The sequence below is a fragment of the Malania oleifera genome, chromosome 7 (assembly GCF_029873635.1).
Source record: "Malania oleifera isolate guangnan ecotype guangnan chromosome 7, ASM2987363v1, whole genome shotgun sequence".
NCBI lineage: Eukaryota > Viridiplantae > Streptophyta > Magnoliopsida > Santalales > Ximeniaceae > Malania > Malania oleifera.
In genome coordinates, this window is record NC_080423.1 from 12,542,579 (window position 1) to 12,565,020 (window position 22,442).

Genomic DNA, 22,442 nt, shown 5'->3' on the forward strand with positions numbered 1-22,442 from the left:
AGGGAGACTTGGAGGGGAGGAACACCAAAAATTAGGGCTAGGAATTCAAAGACGCAGGAAGTTGATGGCGAAGGAAAAGCTAGAAATGAAAGGTGGCGACGAGAGGAGTCAAAGTGAGGGAGGAACCTGTGAAGGGGGTTGACTAGGGAAGCAGAAGCGATGAGGGGAGAAGTCGAGGATGACAAGCAAGGGAATCGAGAGAGGTTTAGCTTGCAAGAGTGGGATCACCCTATGTGAGATCGAGGAGGGTAAGGTTGAGCAGCGAGAGGAAGGTCATCGTACAAGCATACCCTTGTTGCCTGAGTTTATTGTTTGTTAATATTGTTATGGGGACTTAACGACCATTGTAGGTTGTTATAGTACATTAGAACCCATTATGCCCCATTTGAATTGCTTAAATTAGTTTTTTTGTAGTGTTTACATTGAAAAAAATCTTTTGAAGCGATGTTTATTCCTCTTTATTATTTGTTGATATATAGAATCCATGTTGTGGTAGCTTGTAAATTTTGAGAAAAAAGAGATTTAGGGTAAAGGAGAAGAGGGATCATTTGGTTAGCTAGGAGATTATGTGTAGGTCTAAGATGGGACGGGGTTTGGGTATTTTAATGGGTAACTGGTTATGGTGGTTTCCCGTAGTCGAGAACTCTTTTGGCATAAAGTTATTAAAATTGAACTTGGCATGCAGATAAATGGGTGGGATGAAAAATTTGGGAATGGGATGTTCTTTCGGGAGTCCTTGGAGGTTTATCTCAGATTTACTCTTTCTTCATTCCTTGTACTAAATTTTTTTTTAGATAATGATTCTCGAATTATCTTTTCGAAAGATACTTGGATGGGTAATATTGTGTTGTTCATCTCTTTTCCTTATTTTTACGGTCCATCTTTGGTGCATGAATATGTTGTTTCTTCCTTTTTGATCTTTGATGGTCACTTTGCCTCTAGATCTCTTAATGATAGGGAGGTGGGGAGCTCTCTCCTTTGTTGATGTTGTTGGAGGGATGTTGTCCTTCCAATATGAGGATGGTTGGTCATGGGTTTTAGATTGATCGAGGGTTTATTCTTTTAAATCTTTTTATGATAATTTGATTAGAGTAACATGTCTTTTCTGCTCCATGGAAGTATTTGGAAGCAAAAGCTCCATTTAAAATTTGGACTTTTGTTTGGTTTTGTTTTTGAAAGAGTAAACCAACCAATTTCTGCAAAGTAGGCGGCCTTCAATGGCATTATCTCCAGTTGAGTTATTTGTGTTTTGCTAGGTCAAAAATAGCTTCTCATCTTTATTTGCGTTGTTCTTTAGCTTGGAGAGTTCAGAATATTTTTTGGGTTATTTGGAGAAAATTGGATTTGTCCGGAATTTGTGGAAGATTGTTGGTTATTTCCTTTTCAGGTTTTGATTGGAGTACAGATGCCTCGATTTTGTGGTGTTTGTTTTTTCTTGCAGTATTGTAAATATGATTGGAACCAAGGTGAGCAACACAAATCTTGATTTCTCACTGTTTCTTCTGTGAATAAAAAGTAAATGTGTTGAAACCTGAGTGAATTAAAATGGAGGAGAAAGTTTGTAGGGCGAGTAATACCACAGGGTTCATCCTTACCTCAGGTTCTCTCGACAAACTGCATTTTTATTCTATAATCATTAATTAGGTGCATTGAATCTGTCTTCTTCCATTCACAGGTTTTATCTACTTGAAGGAAATATTTGAAATGCTGGATCTTATGTTGGGTAGGTTTGATGATGTTCTAATTTTGTGCTGCTTTGCTTTGTAATTAACCATAGTTTAGCGAGCAGAAAATTTCTTTTGTTTGACTAGGCTGTTTGGTTTCCTTTTCTTTTTCTTTTCTTTCATTTTTCTTTATTCTGTTCTCTTCTTTTGGTTCTGTTTTCTTGCCAACCAAACAGATCCCTTCTCTGAACTTCCTTTCTTTTCTCTCAAAGACCCAAATAAATCCAAGGATTCTTGTTTCTTCAGCCCTAAAATCATGAAGAAGCAATAAAGCTTTTATGCATTGAGGTATCTTGTTACTTCAATATTCTTGGATTTGAAGCAGCATTAAATTTCTTGCGTCAAAGGGTATCTTTTGTAGCATTTCTCAAGCGGTTGTCATTATCTTTTTTGTTTCAGTCACCAGCGAGATCTTCTCCTCTCTTGTTATTTTTTTCTTATTACAATTATTAATACTTTTTCCAATAGTTGGTTAGTTGTGGAGATTTTGTGTTTATGATTTGTAGGCTTAGTATATGCATTTTGTGTTTTTGTGTTTTTCATTTGCAAGTTTTGGAATATACAAAATTTTTCAAAAAGTACTATTGCATGTTTTTTAAAAATAAAAAAATAAAAAAATAGTCTAGCATGGATCCACACCCAAAATTGTATGCTTTAATTTTTTTTTTAATGCTTTGTATTGTGTGTGTAGTTTCTACTAGCTGTAGGGTGTGAGTTAGAAAATTGTCTATATGAAACAAGTTTGCAAAAAAAAAAAAAAAAAAGAAATTCGCAAGTAAATTATTTGTGCAGATAGCCGGTCCCAAGGTCGGATAAAGGAGCAAGGTTGTGTTAAGTAGCTGACAGCCAGCGTAAAACTTTGTCAAATCTTATTATTATGAATTCTTACCAAAATCACCTAGTTCCAGGGAATAGACCGGGTTAGTATAAAAGGAGAGTTAATAAGTTAGTACAAGAAATTAAGATTATATTAGCAACTTGGAATATAGACAGGGTGGGTATTGTAGACAAAAACCTAAAAGATATATAGTAGATGTTAAAATAATAAGGGATAGGATCATTAAAATCAGAATAACTTTATGCCTAGAAATAGTAAACATCATTAGGGCATAAGCTTCCCAAATAGGCTTAGCCAAAAATCTTAAAAGACAAATTTGGGAAGATACGGATAGTATTTTATAAGGGATAACAATGTCTGAAAAGATACTCATAGGAGCTGGCAGGGATCGTCTATCTTGTAAGGATTGTAAAATTATTCTAGGTGAAAGTTTAGCTACACAACATAGAGTCTTAGTATTTGATACACATTAGAAAATGGAAGAGAAGGAGTAGCATAAATAAACACAAGAGGACTAGATGGTGGAACTTGAAGGAGATAATATAGTAAAATTTGAAGATAAAATGAACTAGTGTGATTGGACACTAGGAGATAGGTTGATGCAAATATTGTTTGGAATAAAATGACAAATTCAATTTTAAGGATAGCAAAAGAGGTTTTAGGTGAGTCCAAAGGAAGCTACTCGGGTAGTAAAGAAAGTTGGTGGTATAAATCAAAAAGTCCAAAAAGCCGTTAAGAGAAAATTGAATTGATATAAAATATGGCAAAATTGTAAAAAAATATAGAAAATCTTGCAAAATATAAAGAAGTGAAAAAATGCAGAAAAAGCCTATTAGTGAAGCTAAACATAAAGCTTATGATACTTTATATACTAAACTAGATACAAAAGAAAGAGAAAAGGACATTTATAACTTACTAGAGCTAAAGAAAGAAAATGCAAAGATTTAAGTGATGTAGAATAACAATAATGATAATGTTTTAATTAGAGAAGAAAACATAAAAGAGAGATGACAGAGATACTTTGATAAGTTGTTTAATATAAACCAAAATGAAAGATTGAACTGGGAAGTGACAAATGAGGAGAGCCTAAAAATAGGAGGTTTATTCACAAAATTAAAGTCTTTGAAGTTAAGATGGCATGAAAAAAGATGAAAAGTAATAAAATACCAATTGAAGTTTGGAAATGTTTAGGGGATAAATGAATTATTTGGTTAACTAATCTATTCAACACTATTATAAAAACCAAGAAAATGTCAAAATAATGGAGAAAAAGTACGTTTGTACCTTTGTACAAAAACAAAGCGATATTCAAAACTTTAATAAATATTGTGGAATTAAGATTATGAGTTATATGATGAAATTATGGGAAGGGTAATTGAACATAGAATAAGATAAGAAACGGAGATTTCTAGAAAATCAATTCGGTTTTATGCTTGGGAGATCAACAACAAAAGCTATCTATCTTTTAAGAAGTTTAATGGAAAAGTTTAGGAACCTGTATATGATTTTTATTGACCTATAGAAAGCTTATGATAGAGTACCTGGGAAAGTTCTTTGGTGGGTCTTAGAAAAGAAGGGAGTTTGCAGTAGATATACAGAGGTCATTAAGGCTATGCATGATCAAGTAGTGACTAGTATTAGGACTGTAGTAGGAGAATTTATGAATTTTCCAATCACAATAGGTGTACATCAAGGTTCTACTTTAAGTTCTATCTTTTTACTTTAGTAATTGATGAACTAACTAGGAATATACAAAATGAGATCCCTTGGTATATGTTGTTTACAGATGATATCTTGTTGATTGATGATAGTAGGAGCGGAGTGGGATCTAAGCTAGAACTTTGGAGTGTCACATTAGAGTCTAAAGGGTTTAGGATAAGTAGGAATAAGACAGAATATATGAAGTGTAATTTTAGTAATGTAAGGAGTAGTGGCAGAAAGAATATTAAACTTGATAATCAAGAGATTAATAACACTAAGCTAGAACTTTGGAGAGTCACATTAGAGTCTAAAGGGTTTAGGATAAGTAGGAATAAGACATAATATATGAAGTGTAATTCTAGTAATGTAAGGAGTAGCAATAGAAAGAAGATTAGACTTGATAATCAAGAGATTAATAACACTAAGTTAGAACTTTAGAGAGTCACATTAGAGCTAAAGGGTTTAGGATAAATAGGAATAAAACAGAATATATGAAGTGTAATTTTAGTAATGTAAGGAGTAGCAATAGAAAGAAGATTAAACTTGATAATCAAGTGATTAATAACACTAATAGATTTAGATATCTTGGATTTATTATGCAAGTTGAAGGGGAAAGTGAAGAAGATGTAGTATATAGAATTAAAACAGGTTGGGTATGTGATCGTAAAATGCCCTTAAAATTAAAAGGAAAGTTTAATAAGACGGCTATAAGGCCAACTATGCTTTATGGTTCAGAATGTTACTAAGAGACAACATGTACAAAAAAAAAAAGTTACTGAGATGCAAATGTTAGGGTAGATGAGTGGTTTAACATTAAAATATAAAGTAAGAAATGGACATATATGCAATAATTTAGGCATAAACATTGGTTTAAAATAAGACAAGGGAGGGGCGACTTAGATGGTTTGGGCATTTGAAGCATAGGCCTAATAGAGTACTTGTAGGGAGGAGTGAGTTAGTTATTGTATTTGACATGAAAGGGGGTAAGGGTAGGCCTAAAATAACTTGGAATGAGGTAGTGAGGAAGGATTTAACACCCCGTAATCTAATAAAGGAAAACGCTCTTCATCGAGTGAATTGGCGGAAACAAAATGTAGCCGACCCCACCTAGCGGGACTTAAGGCTTGTTTATTGTTGTTATTGTTGTTGTTGTATTGTAAATTTGATGTGGAACAGAATGCACATATATTTACATGGAAAAGGTCGATGCATTCTTTGCTACAATATACACTTTGTTATTTTGTAGCTAGGCTCTTTAAAAGAGTATGTTCTTCAATTGTAGTGGGATTGGCAGACATTGTTATTTTGATTGTTTTTCCTTCTGTTGTCATCTTTGCTTCATAGGAGGATCCCTTGTTCTTCTTTTGTACATTCTTTCTTCTTTAATGAATTCTCTTCTTTTTTTAATAAAGAAAGCATTGGAGAGTTAGCAAAAGGGTAGGGAGGACAGATTGTTTGTCACAAGTAAATACATCTATGTTGTGTATGAGGTGGAGAAGTTGTAATATAATATGTGCATCAAACATATTTGTAAGATAATGTCCATTAAACATATTTAGTGAATCAGTTAATATAAATGAAATTCATAAATCATTTAAATATTATTTGTTACACAAATAATGGTTAAATAAAATATTGTTGTAAGTTTACTTTTTCATAAATTTCAAAAGCACTTGTAATAATCTTTTGTTTCAATAAAAATAAATAAAATAAATTAAGAGAGAAATTTCTCTTCACTCCTAAATCTCTCATTTGCATTCCGGGGAAATTTCATTGCTTGGTTCAAATTTCGACAAGTTTCGCTGAAATTTCGAGATTTCTATAAATTTAAGATGATTCATTGAATTTTCGACAGAAATTATGCAAGACAGAAATCGACTGCCATTTCGATTTTGATGGTGACGGAAACCGGAAATTTCAATGAAAATTTCAACAATTTTGTGGAAATTTAAGACCATGCTTCACATGATAGTTCAATCATGGTTCGTAGTACGTTTAACTATGGTTAGGGAAGTGTTCAGGTATACTTGATCACATCATTATGCATCTATGGCCAGTAATACCTCTACTTCAATAATGTCAAAGTGTGATGCCATCCTAGACGACCTACCCATATAGTGTCATGACACTCTCTCAATAGTGTCTTCCTCGAATTTCTAGCTCAAGGCACAAAGTGTCATTTACCATTTTTCATAAGCAATCCTCTTTTAATCAAAACTTGTGTGCTTTGCCCTCTTCCATGAACTTTATGAGGTTTTGGGCAACTAGATCTTTGGCAAGGCTCTCCTTAATGTGCTCGTGCATTATCATGGTGACCTTACTTACTATCAAGTGTGTTACCATTTGTGCACTTGCGATTTGGTTCACCACAAACTATGTAAAGAAGTGACTAACCACTTGATACTAAGTAAAGAAGTGACTAACCACTGAATTATCTGTTTTCACCACAAACTTCGAACCAAGTAGGTAATGCCACCACACTCAAAGACAAGTTATCACTGCTAGTATCTTTTTCTCTTGAGCGTGTACCTCCACTCAACCTTATTAAGCTTATGACTCTCATATGCACCCAGATGTCCATTCTGTAACAAGGCTCTCCTAAGGGCATAATCTGATGCAATTGTTTGCACCACAAGGGATTTTATGATGTCTAAAAGAGTAAGTACCAGATCTCTCATTATGGCATCCTTCAAGTTATCCAAGGATCCTGGACACTTCTTTGTCCAATTCCACCCATGACCCTTCTTCAACAATTCTGTCAAAGGAGCAATTCTCCTCAAATACCCTTCCACACACCTCCGATAGTAATTGGCAAGTCCAAGAAAAGAATGCTGCTCATTCACGTCGTCGAGGATCTTCCAATCTTGAATAGCTCTCACCTTCTCTATATCCATCTAGATATGACCTTGTTCAATCACATAATCGAGGAATTTGATGCTCCACTAAACAAAAGAGCACTTCTCTTTCTTCATATATAGACTAATCTCCTTCAACCTTTCAAACGCCTTCCGTAGATGCTCTTTATGTTCCTCTAAAGTGGAACTTTAGAACACAACGTCATCCAAGTATACGATGACAAACTTGTCGAGGTACTCATGAAATACTTGTATCATCAAGTTGCAGAATGTCGCTAGTGCATTCATCAACCCAAATGGCATTACTCTGCTCCATACTGTGTCACATAGGTCGTCTTCGGTACATCCCCATCTACTCTCTTGATAGTAAACTGACCTCAACTGAAGCTTGGTGAAGTATTTTGCATGACTTAGCTGATCAAATAAATAAACAATCAGCAGAATAGGGTACTTATTGTGCATGGTCACCTTTTTAAGTGCGCAGTACTTAACACACGTTTGCATGCCCCCATTAAATTTCCTCTAAAACAACACCAGTACTCCTAACGATGCTTTGGAAGGAAGTACATAGCCCGCATCCAAAAATTTATCGAGTTGTTTCCTTAACTCTACTAACTCTAGAGGCATCATACGATATGGCCCTTAGCAAGTGATTTCACTCTTGGTAAATGGTAACTTGATCTTGTGCTCCACACCTTGACATGGAGGCAAGTAGTGAGCTAGCTTGTCTTACCACCAGCATGGTAAGATTTGTCTGTTAACCCTTACTCAATCTTTTCTTGAGTTCCATGCAAGGGTGGTCTCCTATCAGATGAAGGGAACTGAAAAATGGCATCGATACTATCTTAGTCTCCCTTAAGAATTCCATTCGAAGAATCACTTGAAAATCATCCAACGGCACAACTATGAAATTCGCATGTTTCGCCCACTATCCAAGCTTTACAATCACTTGGCTATTCCCAGAGTAGGCTGAGCTGCAAAGTTAATCGCTTTCATGTATCTTGAATCCTTCTCTAACGATAAGTTGAGTCTTTGTGCTTCTACATGTGAAACAAAATTATGGGTAGCACCGGTATGAACTATAGCTCGGGTGCTCTTCCCATTGATCCGTAGACCCACTAACACTAACCATTTAGCCTGAGTAACGTTTGATTCTTTCATTTGCCTCTCCAACATGCTCACTAATCGCATCGCACCCATTCTTGGGATATCCTCCTTATCCTCATCATCTTGCAGTGCCCCCTCTATAATGGAAGCTCGTAAGGCACTAAGAGATGACTTGTGACCGCACTCAACAACTCTATGAGGGCGTCGACATAAGAAGAATATCATCTTATCCTTACCATTAGGTGTTTTGAATGATCGATGCGATGAAGATTCTTTGGAAGTTGATGCCTTGGTGTTGGCTTCCCTTGGGTTTGCTCTTATTGAAAGACTTTCTATTGTTTCCACCTATGCTACTCTCTTTGGATGTTGTGGAACTCTTTCTAGCATAGTCAGTTAAGCGTTCCTCAAATAGATTGTGCAGCAGGCAAGCCTTAAACTCTTTGTTGATGAAGTTCTATCCTTACTTACGGTTTCAACTCCTTACAAAAATACCACAAATTTTCTTTCTCTGACATGTCTCGAATATCCAACATCAAAGTAGAAAACTATTTCACATACTCCCTAGTTAAGCAATTGTGCTTAAGATCACTTAATTTAAGTTGAGCATTGTACTCAACATTCCCAAGAAAGAATTGGGCCTTGAGCTCTCTCATCAAGTCTGGCCAACAATCAACTACACAATGTCCATTCTCAACTTCATCATACTTGGTACACCACCACAGCTTAGTGTCACCAACCACATACATTGTTGCAATGGTTACTTTCACCTGTTCTAAGACGGTCCTCATCACGCAAAAGTATTGCTCCATATCAAATAAAAGAAGCTCTCCAACTCCTTAGCACCGTAGGCACCCCTAAAAGTTCTAGGTTTTGGCACCCTAGTTCCTCTATACTCCATAAAATTGGAGTTTCCTATTGCAAGAACCATCAAGTTCATCTTTGCAGTCAGATTCACCATTTGAGCTTGCAATGTTTCCGCGGTATGGTGGAGGTCCTCTAACATGTCTACCATGGAACTTTGTTGATGTTTTTGTAATCCCTCCAAAGCATCAACACATTTAGCAAGTTTGACCATCTCAATTGCCACATTGTTGGTTGTATCAACCTGTGCCTCTAGTGCTTCAATTCTCTTGGTATTGGTTGCATGATCTCTTGTCAATACTTAACAAAATCCCAAAAATGAAGGCAACTGAATTCATGTCACAAGTAACCAAGCCTTGATACTATTTCACATGTTGTGAAGGGCTGCGTTGAACTAGCTAAAACACTCTTGCTTAACTAGTCAACCAAAGATTACCGTATTTTACGATAGAAACACATCCATAATAGTTGAATGTGAAGTAAGCGGAAGCTACAAGCAATTCATGAAAACAAATGGCAAGCAAGTGCTAAACATTGAAGTAATGCAATTCATTGACAACACCTCCATAAGCAACGAGTGCTTAGCGAGAGATGCAAGTAGGCTAAACACGTTAACAAATGTCAGTGAGTTTTACAAAACTAATGAACAATCACTCTCCCTAAAGAGATTTATATGCTATTTTAAATTTGGTACTAAGAAATATTGAATTGTCGAAGGAGTCATACTCCCCTTTTTATGCTAAGTCTTACACCAACTCAAAGCATGAAACCTATACTAATATTTACATGATGCTAACCCATCCCATGCACACAAGACAAGTAGTCACAAGCAAGCATAATACCCTGAACAAGCTTGGCTTGTGACAGGGAGGATGGTAAGGTATGTAGGTTGCATAAGGCTTATGGTCTTGAGTAGTCTCCTTGAACTTGACAAATTTAGTAAGGTGGCCTTTGCATCATTTTGTGCTACTTTAATCATTTAGTCTTTGTTTGCCAAAACAAGACAAATGTGGTGCTTTTAGTAGTTTATGTTAATGACATGATTGTCACTAACAATGATCGCAGTGGGATTGCAAATGTCAAATGGTGGCTTCAAGAACAATTTTAATTCAAAGATTTGGGTACTTTATGTTATTTTTTTGGTATTGAGATTGTATGGTGTAACAAAGGGTTGAATCTATCTTAACAAAAATATATCTTGGACTTTCTAAGTGAGACTGGTATGTTGGGAGCTAAACTAGTTGATACTCCCATGGATCACAATGTGAAGCCACCTAGGGATGTTGGACCGGACTTTGAAGATAAACGTCGATATAGGTAGTTGGTTGGCAAGTTAATCTACTTGATATATCCTTTTTTGTGGGCTTGGTGAGTCAGTTTATAGGAAATCTCAAATAACCACATTAGGATGTTTTTTGTAGGATTCTAAGGTATCTCAAAGACTGTTGATAAAGGTTTGACATATACATGTAATAGAAACTGTGAGGTCATGGTATACTTTGATGCAAATTAGGCTGGCTCAGTTGATGGTCAAGGGTCTACTATAAGATATTGTGCATTTGTGGGAGGTAATCTTGTTATTTGACATAGCAAGAAACAAATTATTGTAGCTAGATCTAGTGTTGAAGTGGAATACCAAGCTATGGTTCATACTCTGAGTGGCTTTTGTGGTTGAAGTTTCTTATGTTAGAGATGAGATTCTTGGTTAAGAAGTCCATAGATGTGTTTTGTGATAACCAAGCTGCCATTTATATTGCTAGCAACCCAGTGTTTCATGAGAGGACAAAGCAAATTGATGTTTACTTATTTTGGGAGGGATTCTTTGTTGAAGAAGGTTGTAAGGACTCCATTTGTGAAGTCTATGGATCAATTAGGTGATGTTTTCGTGAAGGCTTTATTCAAGCCTGCCTTGTGTAACAAGCTAGGGTTAGGTGATATTTGTAAACCTCCAACTTGAGAGGGGGGGGGGGGTGTCAGAATAAATAGGTTGTTTTAGTAATTATGTGGGGTAAGTAGGGGTATTTTTATCTTTCAAGATTTTTTATTATTAATTTATAAAAGGACTGACATGATGCTGAACATAACTCCAGGAAACTGCTGCCTTCTCCTTTCTCCTTTCTTCTTTTCTTCTCTTTTTTCTCACCTCCATCTCTAGTTGTTTTTTCCTTATGTTGTTATCTTTACTTCATTGGTTGATGTCTCATTATTGTTTTTGTACATTCTTTCTTCTTTAATGAATTCTCTTCTTGTTCTTTTTAATCAAAAAATGTTATGGAGTTAGCAAAAGGATGGAGAGGACATATTGCTGATAGTTCAATTCAATTAGAAAACCAATAAAAGTTCTTTGAGCACCATATCAAGAATCTTGAAAGGGAATTCACTCTTTTCAAAAGCTCCTCCTTGAAATTCTAATTCCTATAGATTGATCTTGTCATATATATATCAATAACTTTCGTTCAATGCTTCTTATGTTGTCCAAACTTGAGCCTCTCTTTTTGCCTTTTAGCTAGAGCAAATTTTGAAGCCATAAGCATGTTTTTTTTAGCAGACTATCAATCTTTCAATTTCTTTGTGGTGGCATTTTCCAAGTTTTAATTATTGGTTGAGTTGTTATTATCAATTGTATGAAATGGATTTTATTTGAACATTTTAGACTTTGTTGTCATATTCTTATCTACACTAGATTGTGCCAAGGCATCCTTGTAGATTTATATGGGAGACGGCATTCAGTTCCAATATCAAATATAAAATACTAAAAAATTTCTGTAAAACATTCTCTCTTCTCGGAATATTTGTCTTTACATGTCTTCAGGTTTGTGTTACTCATATTGCACATTGCATCGCGTATATTGCAGAGTTGAGGAAAATCAAATGTTAAATAAAAAAAAAATTCAAAAACACATTTCAACCTGTGCAAGTCTTTATAGAGTTTTGTATCCAGCCAATTCTTGAGCAATTTCTTTTCGTATTTTTGGGGGTAGGGCAGTCTTAGATTTGCAACATGACTTGAGGGTTGCTTTGATGTGACCTTTGTTTTCTGTTTTTCTTTTAGAGAGTGTATCATTCCTTTTTTTTTTTTTTTTTTCCCCTCTTTAGAGGATTCCTAGTCCTCCCGTTTGTTTTCCTTCTCTCTTGAATGGATCTTTTCCTTTTTCCTGCTAAAAAGGCTATATCTTGGCACTTGTTTTATTCGTTGCAGTGTCTTTAGTCGTAGATGGAAGGTAGAGACGATGGAACAAGATATTGAAAATAATAAATAAAAGCAATGGTGGATTCAAGAGTTTATTGATTTCAAGTAAAAAAGATATGATAGGATTACCCAATCTGTACTAATCCAAATCCACCTTGTTCTTCTTTCAGTAAACACTTAAAAGACTTAGGCATATTTGTAAGTACTGATCCCTAGTGGAACTTGTTAAAGCAACTATTACAGGATCCACATCAACCTTAAGAAGCACATATCCTTTTTTCTTTTTTTGTTGGTTTACCACTCTGTAAGATCTGCTAGTGGTACGGTATTTAGCAACTATAAAGTATTTAACAACAACAACAACAACAAAACCAAGCCTCAAGTCCCTCTAGGTGGGGTCGGCTATATGAATTTTTTTCTGCCAATTTATGCGATCATGGACCATTTCTTTTGACTAAAGTATTTAGAAGCTATAAATGTGGTAGACCTCTTACTGGGTGAGTCAGCATTGGTGAGGTGTGAAATTTTAGTACAACTAAAAGTTTCTTTTAATCCAATCTTACATTTTATGAATTTTTTGAGTACTGATATTAGCTGTTCATTTCCCAGTTTACAAAATAATCAATACTAGTGCACCTGAACTGACTTGGAAATGCTTACTGTGGATAATAGCAAAACCATTTCTTCACTAGGACATTTTAGTTATTCTAGGTAGTTTTCTCTTTACTCCTTTTGCTATATTGCTGCATGTAACATTTAATCCATATATATTTTTCTAAACATAACTGCACTGATCTTCGACCCTGAGTTCTAGATGGGCTGTTCTATCGTTCTGTTGGGTTAAAACTCAATAGTAATGATATTTTGATGGTTGGAGCAGTTTTTGCCTTGTTTGTGCATGTCTGAATGGTGTATTTGTCAACTCACAGAAGAGTTTGGCATGGTTTTCTTGCAACTTATATTTAAAAAAATTATGATTCACTTGGAAATGTAAACAATCAACTAGTCATTCAAAATTATGTAAAGCTTGTAATTAGTCTTTCACTTTTTGCAGCATTTGAAATGCATCTTTTATCCCTTTCATAGGATCTTTCTTTTTTATGATTTTAAGAAATCAACTAAGTTTCAACTTCTTTCTGTTGATGAAATTGTCGTTTTGAAACAATTCTATTCGAGGATAGATTTTGTGTTTGGATGAAGTTTGGAACAGATGGAAATCTTCATGTTCTTTTGTCATTGTTGTTGTTGATGGAAACAATCTTACTGTAATAACACCTCAGAGGTATTTGCACAAATGCTGTGGTGGGCAAAATGGCAAGATTGTTCAAATGTTGGCGTTCAACCTCATAAATTGGTCATTTCATTTCTTCATCAAATCATTTGAAGGGTCAATATTAATTTAAAGGTTCTTGAGATGGTTGCAATTTATCCCATTACTTTGTTTGAGCAATGACCCACCTCATTTTTCATGAATACCCCAAAAAAAAAATCCCCAAGCCACGCCCTAAAAGCCAAAAAAGTGAGGAATTGCTTACATGGCCATCAAAGCCTTTGAAAAGGGGTATACCAATTGTTTCCAATCAATGTGGGTTGTTCATAAATCATAAGTCAATGCCATAATTGCCTAGGCTCAAATGCTGCCCATTGCACGCACATGGAAACTATGATGCCCACGCCCATGAGATTTCTTAGGTGACAAATGATCTTATTTGGCTTGGTGCTTTAAGTTCTCATAGTAAATTTATTCATTACTTGGTTACTTTTAAGACATTTGATTGTGCATTTTTATTTAGCAGAGGAATTGTGAGAAATGGTCTACAAAATCCATGACTACCAGCATGTGCTGTTACCGCATGTTACAAGTGGACAAATGTCCCCAGCAATTATGTTTAGATCAGTTTGTCCTGTACGTTATTAACTTAAGCTAGGAGGCTCGGCATTGCTGTGCTTTCTATATTTTGATACCCTGTATTTTTCTGAAATAGGCTTCATTCTTAAATCTGGAGGGTAATGCTGCTTTGGTAGGGTGTAAACAACTGATGCAGAATGCAATGGATTTTACCTCCCACAAGGGCAGGAAATGCCTTTTAATGGCCAAGTCAACCATGCTTGTTTGGAGCTGGGACTGCAATTCTTGGCTGGATTGACCATTGATATCAGTGTTTTGCTCAAAAGAAAAAGCAATTTACATATCTGTTGGTTAGTTTTCACATAATTGCCTTGTAACCGTATATTTCTTTTGGGGCTATTGGTTGCATCTTGAAGCTGTTATAGCCAGATGTAATTATACATGCCTTTTTTGCAATCTACCATACGAGAATATCCACATTGGATGCCCCACATGAAGGGAAGTGTAAATATCAGATATTAGTAACAGCCCTGGTATTGTGCGGACTTTGATTTGACCAGATGAATGAGCTGGAATCTTTCATTCTATGATATTTTCTCCATATAATTTCCTTGAAAATGATTTCTGGTTAAAGAGTATGTGGTTTTAGGTGCATTGAATCATCTTCTTCTGTTTTTTTTTTCCCCTCTCTTTGCTGGGGATGTAATGGATCACCTCAGCATTAGGTATAACTGTAAATATGATTTAAAAGTGCCACATTGTTGAGTACATATTATGTAATGAATCAATAGTCATTTGCTTATTTATTATTGCCCCTTTATTGAGTTAAGTTCTATGTATGTGGATAAGTGTTTGCATGATGATGGATGTTTACTATTCTCTTTCGTTCTTATTTTAAATGCTAATTTTTGTTTATTGTTCTTTATTTGAAAAGTGCTGTTTAGGAAAAGAGCAAAGGTTATATCTGTGTTGCTTCCTCATCCTGTATGTTCTTCATTTTAAATGTTCATTAGCTTTTGAAAATACTATGTATTGCACGTGAATCACTTGCGCATGATCCTCATATTTATGTTTGCTTCTCCTAAAGGGTAAGGTTAAGGGCAAAGGCAATTGCACTTGCTCTTTTTTTATGCATACTTGAGCAGAAGAAAGAAATAGAAAAAGGAGATTTGAGTAATGACTGGTTGGAGGAAAATTCTGCAATGTATATTGGGTCCATCTCCACCATCCACGTAGTAAAAAACCCATGCGGGACCTCCAATTTTAGAAGCATTGGACCCATTATATGGATGATGAAGATTTAATAGTGTTCATGCAGCAGGGCATATGATGGCATTTCTCCTGGTGGGAGATGGTGATGGATGTGGTATTAGACTACCATAATAGAGGTGATAGTGATACAATGGAACTATAGGGTGTTTATTTTTTTTTGTTTAAAAAATAGAGACAGCCTGCATGCCAGTTGCCAAGAGAAAACGACAGAAAATGGAGAGGTCCAAAAGATATTTTATATATAATATATAATTCACTTTTAGTTTCTTTCCTTGACTTTTGGCAACAGAAAGAAATTCCCTTGGTTGGCGTTTTCCTTTCTTTGGCCTTTGCTCCTTTTGGTCATCAGATGGATTAGATTAAAAAAATTTTGAATTTTTTTATCTATGTTTGTATGCCAGACTTGTATGTAGAGCATTGTGTTTTAGAACAGGAGGGTGTGTTGTGAAATCGCTACATACGAAAAATAGAGAAAATTTGAAGAGAGAAAAAAATAATAAATTTATGTGGTTCAGTAGTGTGTTTACATTCACAGAATTCCTGCATAATTTTTACTATATCATCTAACAAAAATTATCTTAGGGTTTTAACGCTTATTTATAATATATATAGCTAAGTGTTAATATATGTGTATATATATATATATATATATATATATATATATATATATATATACACACATGTATGAATAACGTACTGTATCATTGTGCAAGGGGATTTGCCTCTCTGTACTCCCGCTAGGTTTGGTTTAAGTAGACAAGCAGGTTTCACGCATAGTGGGCTCAAGAGTCCTATTGGCACTTTCTGTGTGAAATCTCTCTTATAACAAACTTCAAGTTGATAACCATTTTGAATGAGCCATAACTCGACAAGGTGAGCCAAGGACTGGCCTTTAACGGACACATTACTTCGTTTCCAATAAATGCAACTTCAAGGAAACTATAGACTGTGACCACCTAAACCTCTTGAAGCAAAACATATATCCAGAAGGGCAAACCCAGCAAAACATTCAGCCACAGATTGAGTAGCTGGAATTTCTTTGCATCATTTAATTACCTTGGACTCATATCGCAACACTAATTTTTCTTTTCTCCCATCCAGATGCACGAGAAATAACTTCTTGAATATTTGCAAATAGAAGAGTATTAGCATAAGAGCAAAAGACAATAACCTCTTTGTCGAAAAGATAAACATCCTTCCTGATTCAAAAACAAACAACCTCTTGTAATATTTGATATAGCAACACTTATACCTTTATATTTAATGTGACAATTATACCCCATCCCCTCCCTTGTTAATTGATTTTCTGTGGCAATATAATATATTTCATGCTTAGAAGTCCAACGTAAAATTGCCATATTAGAAGACAGTTAGGAGAAGAAGCCTGCATTGTTTACTTGTTACTGTATTTATTTGCCTAAATTATTTTGCAATTTACATTTCAGTTTTATAGCAAAATAGTTTGGTTTAAGCATTCCAATCCAAGGCAGGTTTTTATCTTGACGGTGTGGAAAAAGTTAAAAGCCATTGGTAATATGGCCAAATGGAAATCTAATATTGATCTGAACTGCATTATCTGTATGTCTGGGCTGGAAGCCAATACCATTTATTCGTTTAGTATAGATTTTCTAAGAGATGAAAGAGGATTATTTAAAACAGTTTTTTCCTCATTACTAGGTTATGGAACCAATAATATGGCTGAATTGAAAGCGATTATTATAGGAATTAATCTGTGCAAAGATCTCGGATTTGATCAAGTGGAGGTTGCTTGTGACTCTGCTTTGTTGGTTCAGTGGATTAATTCTAGGAAGTGTTTGGCTTGGAACTTATGGGAATTGTGGGAAGAGTTTGTGTTAGCATTGAGAGACATACATTACAAAGTGGAACACGTTTATAGGGAGGCGAATCAAAGTGCGGATTTCTTTGCCAAACAGGGTGAATCTGATATATCTCGATCATATAGTTGTCAGGATGAGCTTCCACAATAAGTCAGGAGAATGATTCGATTGGATTTGTTGAGATTTCCTTCCTTGCGCTCGTGATGCTTTGTGCTGGTGTTTGTGAAGGTTGGAGTGGTTGGTTTATTCCTTGAGATCTTCTAGAGTTTTGTTTGTTTTCCACTTATAGTTATTTAGTTCTTATTTATTTGTTTGGTTGTTGGTCATTGGTTTATTGGTTTTGAATAAGTTGGTTAAGTTATTTTTAGATTCTTGGGGTTTGATTTTGTTTTCCCCAAGTCTCAAGGTTAGAACCACGGTATTCCTCCACCATAATAAGTGAAGAGTTTTCTAATAAAGATAGGAGGTGCCACCCTCTTTTTCCAAAAAAAAAAAAAAAATGTTTTCTAAGGTAATCTATGCCATAGAAACAAGTATTCTAAATCTTCTTTATCTTGTCGGAACTTGGGAGGAGAAAATGTAAAGACTAATAAGCTTCAACTAAAGTCCAAAGGAAGAATTGAGCTATAAGGCATTTACTGCCACTGGATATCATACAGGAGGAGCAGGAATAACTGCATAGTTGAATATCACTGATCCTAATTGTGATCTGATTGCTTTTTGTATTGTGGAGTGTTAGGGTGTGGTTTGTATTGGAGTCGGCAGCCGCACCATCTAGCAGCAATAGTTGACGCTGGAAACTGACAACCACCAAACAATTGTCTACCATGTTGAATTTGCAGCCACCGTGTTTGACTTTTCCCCTCCCATATGTGTATATATATGTGTGGCAAGATTGTGAGTGGCGTGGCTGTGTGTGTGTGCAGCAGTGAGTTGTGTGTGCTGAGAGCTGTCTTGTTGTAGAGAGGTGTGGAGTGTAGTGAGGTGTGGTGTGTTGTGCAAGAAACAGAGTGTTGTGTGATGCAAAGTGAATCTTTGTTGAGAGAGAGAGAGAGTGGAGTTGAGGGCAGTAGCCTCCTCCTCCTCATTGTAATTCTCACAGTTATAGTAGATTGTGAGTGCTTCCATGGACGTAGGTTACAGTGGACCGAACCACGTAAATCTGGTTTTAGATTGTGTTTGTGTAATTTTACTTGTCTGATTGTTGCTCGTAGATCCCCCCCCCCCCCAAAACAAATGGTATCAAAGCGAGGTTGGAGCAAAATTTCCAGATCGAAGCGAAATTCCCAAATTATAGCCTTTGCCCAGTAGCTTAAAACTCGTTTTTGAGACCACCACAACGTTCTTCTCATCAAGACGAAGCCAACGGCGATAACCGAAGCTCGAACGGAGCTCAGACGAGGCCGCACGCGCTCACACGCGCCAACAACGGAAACATTGTGTCGCCATGCATTCTCACACGCTGGAAGGAGATCGGAGGGTGGGATCACGCGCTCCCACGCACTGGCACACATACAATGAGAGTTTGGAGGTTGAATACGCTGATGTCAATGCTGAGCCATCAGACACGTCAGTGGGTTCATGGCCATGTAGCGCCACGTCAGCACTGACTCGGCTGCACAGTCAACAGCCACGTCAGTGGGGGGACCTACGCCACCTCAACAGACGAGACCGTGTCATGTTAGCAGCTGGGACCAACGGTGGGCCCACAGGACATGTCAGCAGGTGGGCCCCGGGCCATGTCAGCAAACAGCGTCAAGTAATGGCCTCAGGAATATTCTGTTAAAGGAGGGAATATTCTGTTAATTTTGATGGAGTGTTGATTGGTTTGACCTGAAGTTTGACCGGGCTTTTCGGAGCCATTTCAAGTTGGTTTTTCGAACGGTTTGAACCATTTCTAAGGTTTTCGGCCATTCCAGAGCTATTGATGGAGCTCGTTTTGCGAGATTCGGAGCAGAATGGCAGGTGTTGGCACCTCAAAATTTGGGGTGGAGAAGTTTGATGGGCGAAACAACTTTAGTTTGTGGCAAAGCATGGTGAAAGATATTTTGGTTTAACAAGGCTTGATCAAGCCATTGATCGATTGTTGATGTAGACTTTTGTAGGGTCATTTTGAAGAAATCCTCGATTCTTCAATACATTCCTAATCCATATACCATGACAAACAATTGAGTTGGCAGCAACATACTCAACTTCACATGATAGCGTTACGATGAGTTGCTTCTTTGATGACTATGTAAACGTTGTATCTCCCATGAAGAATGTGAATCCAGTCGTGCATTTTCTTTCATCAAGATCTCTTCCCTAATCGCTATCTGAATAGCTGATAAGTTTGCAATCACCTCTTGATGAATAAAACATACCATCAGTGATGATACTCTTGACATAACGGAGTATCCTCTTCGCTGCATTTAGATGGAACTGGTCAGGAGTCTCCATGTACCTGTTGACAAGTCCAACTCCATACAGTATGTCTGGTCTAGTGCACGTCAAATACCTCAAGCTTCCAACCAAACTCTTGAAATATGTGGGGTCAACATCTCCTTGTTCATTCTTTCTCAATTCCAATCCCGTTTCAACTGGAGTTGTCACAGGATTGCATTTGTCCATCTCAAACTTCTTCAATACTTCTTTTGCATAGTGGCTCTAGGAGATGAAGATTTTCTTCTCGCTTTGCACAACTTCTATGCCAAGAAAATGAGCCATCAGGCCAATATCTGTCATTTCGAATTCTTTGACCATGCTCCTCTTGAAAGCGGCAAACATTTCTGGATTGTTGCCGGTGAAAATTAGATCATCAACATATAGGCAGGCAATCAACATGCTTCCGTTTGACTCCATCTTCATGTATAGCGCATGCTCGTAGGGATACTTCTCAAATCCATTCTTCTGGAAATAATCATTAATCCTCATGTTCCATGCACGAGGTGCCTACTTCAAACCATAGAGTGCTTTCTTCAGCTTGTACACTCTATCTTCTTTTCCCTTCTTCACATATCCAGGTGGTTGATCGATATAGATCTCTACTTCTAGAAAACCGTTCAGAAATATTGATTTCACGTCAAACTGGTAAATCTTCCATCCATTTTGTGCTGATAGTGAAATTAGTAATCTGATGGTTTCAAGTCTAACAATCGGGGCAAAGATTTTTCCATAATCAATTTCTTCTTTCTGCTTGTAGCCCTTGGCGACAAGTCTTGCTTTGTATCTCTGAACTTCTTCTTGAGCGTTCTTCTTGGTCTTGTAGACCCATTTCACACCAATAGTTTTACGGCCCTTCGGGAGATTTGTCAACTCCCAAGTCTTGTTCTTCTCGATGGATTGAATCTCTTTATCCATTGTTTTTCTCCATTTGTCTTTTTCGTTAGCCTCCTCAAAGCTAACCGGGTCGCTGGTCAACAATAGACAATATAGTGTAACATACTCTTCTATTGGTTCTGTAGTTTCATATAGATCAGTTAGATTATGAGCTCCTCTAGGCCTTATGTCTGAAATTTCACGCTCAATTGGTGATGGAGATTCATTCCTTTGGTGAACTGTGTGGAGGTGTCTGCAGCTCGGGAACTTGTGATCCTTCTTTCGATCGGCTCGTAAGATCGTTCTTTGAGCGTCAAACATAGTTGATTTGGCTTCTTTTGATGGGTTTTCTTTGTATCCATCTTCAACAATGTCCATGACATCTTGAGGACCTAGAAAGACTCTCATTTGAATAGACCAGTTGTCATAATTCTCCCGTGTCAACTTTGGAATGACCGCTTGGGTAGCATAGTTCGCCATCGGGTTTAATATATCAAAAACAGAGTTATAGAGATTGATTTTGGCAAATTTGATGTCATCAATGTGTTCAGAAGGTCAAAAACCTTTAGGAACCAGCTTTTGGTTACAAAGAACAGATTTAAAAATCACTAAACCAGTCAAAACAATTATGAATTGGTTTGACTAGGCTGGTTTAACTTAACGGACGTTAACGGATTAAACTGCATGAGTGATTACTGTTAGGGCCACGTGGCGGCTTCTGGGCGAGCCGTGTGTCGGCGTCTAGATGCAGGTCGGTCAGCCGGGTCGGGTCGTGCTCGCAGGGCTGGTTTCGGGTTGCTAGTTGCTGGGCCAGGTCGCGAATCGGGTGTCCCGATCGGGTCTCACCAGCCGGGTGAGGAAGACGTGTGCGAGCGCATGGAGTGCGTGACGTCGGCGATCAGTATCCTTGCCAGCACGTGCGGTGTGTGTGGAGGACGCTGTTTCATCTGTCAGCGTGTGTGGGGGCTCCCAAACTTCGTTTGAAGCATGATTTTCATTGCTGGACTCGTCTTGACGCGAATTTTACAATGGTATACTTAATTTTGGATTTTGAGCAACTTCAAATCTGGAAGAAAATTTGAATTACTCGGTTCACTTCTGTTGAATTTCAACAAACCTGAGCGCTCTGATACCACTGAAGGGTGGAGGGGACTCACTCAATCACTAGTTGTGACTGAAACTCAGTGAGGATTGCACACAAATGCACTAAATTGATTTCAATAATAAATGGAAATAAATTACAGAGGAAACTCTCAATACAAATCTCTCACTCATTGGTTATTGACCTGCTCTACACCACATATATTACACACACACACACACACACACATCTATTTATAGCAAAGAATGAATGGTAGGTTGATATTAACTTCAACGAAATTGGCTGGTAGGTGCAGTAGGTTGCCTGCATTTCAAAAAATTTCAACAATATTGGGCTGGGTTAGTGGAGCAACTGTCGACCAAGTTTTGCTGCCACCGTCCCACTGTTCAAGTTTAATTTTCAACATTCGGTGTTAGACGAAACCTCACCGATGGAGCTCTGGAAGAAATTGGAGCAATGATATACGTCGAAGTCCCTTACCAATATGTTGTTTTTGAAGAAGAAACTTTATTAACTCCGAATGAATGAGGGAAGTAGTCTTTTTGATCACATAAATGATTACAACAAGATTTTGACTCAGTTGTTGAGTCTCGGTGTAAAAATTGATGAAGAGGATAAGGCGCTTATACTTTTGTCATCTCTACCAGCTTCATTTGATGGTCTGGTAACTGCATTGCTCGTGGGGAAGAATACCTTGAAGTTGGATTATGTGATGACATCACTTCAAGATTCTGAGACGTTAAGAAAACCGATTGTGACATCTTATGAGCAAGCTTTGGTGGCTAATAGTGAGAGACAAGGAAGAAGC

The 22,442-nt window shown here is 36.9% G+C and overlaps 1 long non-coding RNA gene across 1 annotated transcript in view; it reads left to right on the forward strand.

Moving 5' to 3' along the window:
- LOC131159201 (uncharacterized) overlaps positions 1-14,954 on the forward strand; it is a 28,355-nt gene extending 13,401 nt beyond the window's left edge. Inside the window, exon 2 of the long non-coding RNA XR_009137742.1 lies at positions 14,262-14,954. This is a non-coding gene — a long non-coding RNA (uncharacterized LOC131159201). The remainder of the gene's footprint in view (positions 1-14,261) is intronic.
- The last annotated feature ends 7,488 nt before the right edge of the window (positions 14,955-22,442 follow it).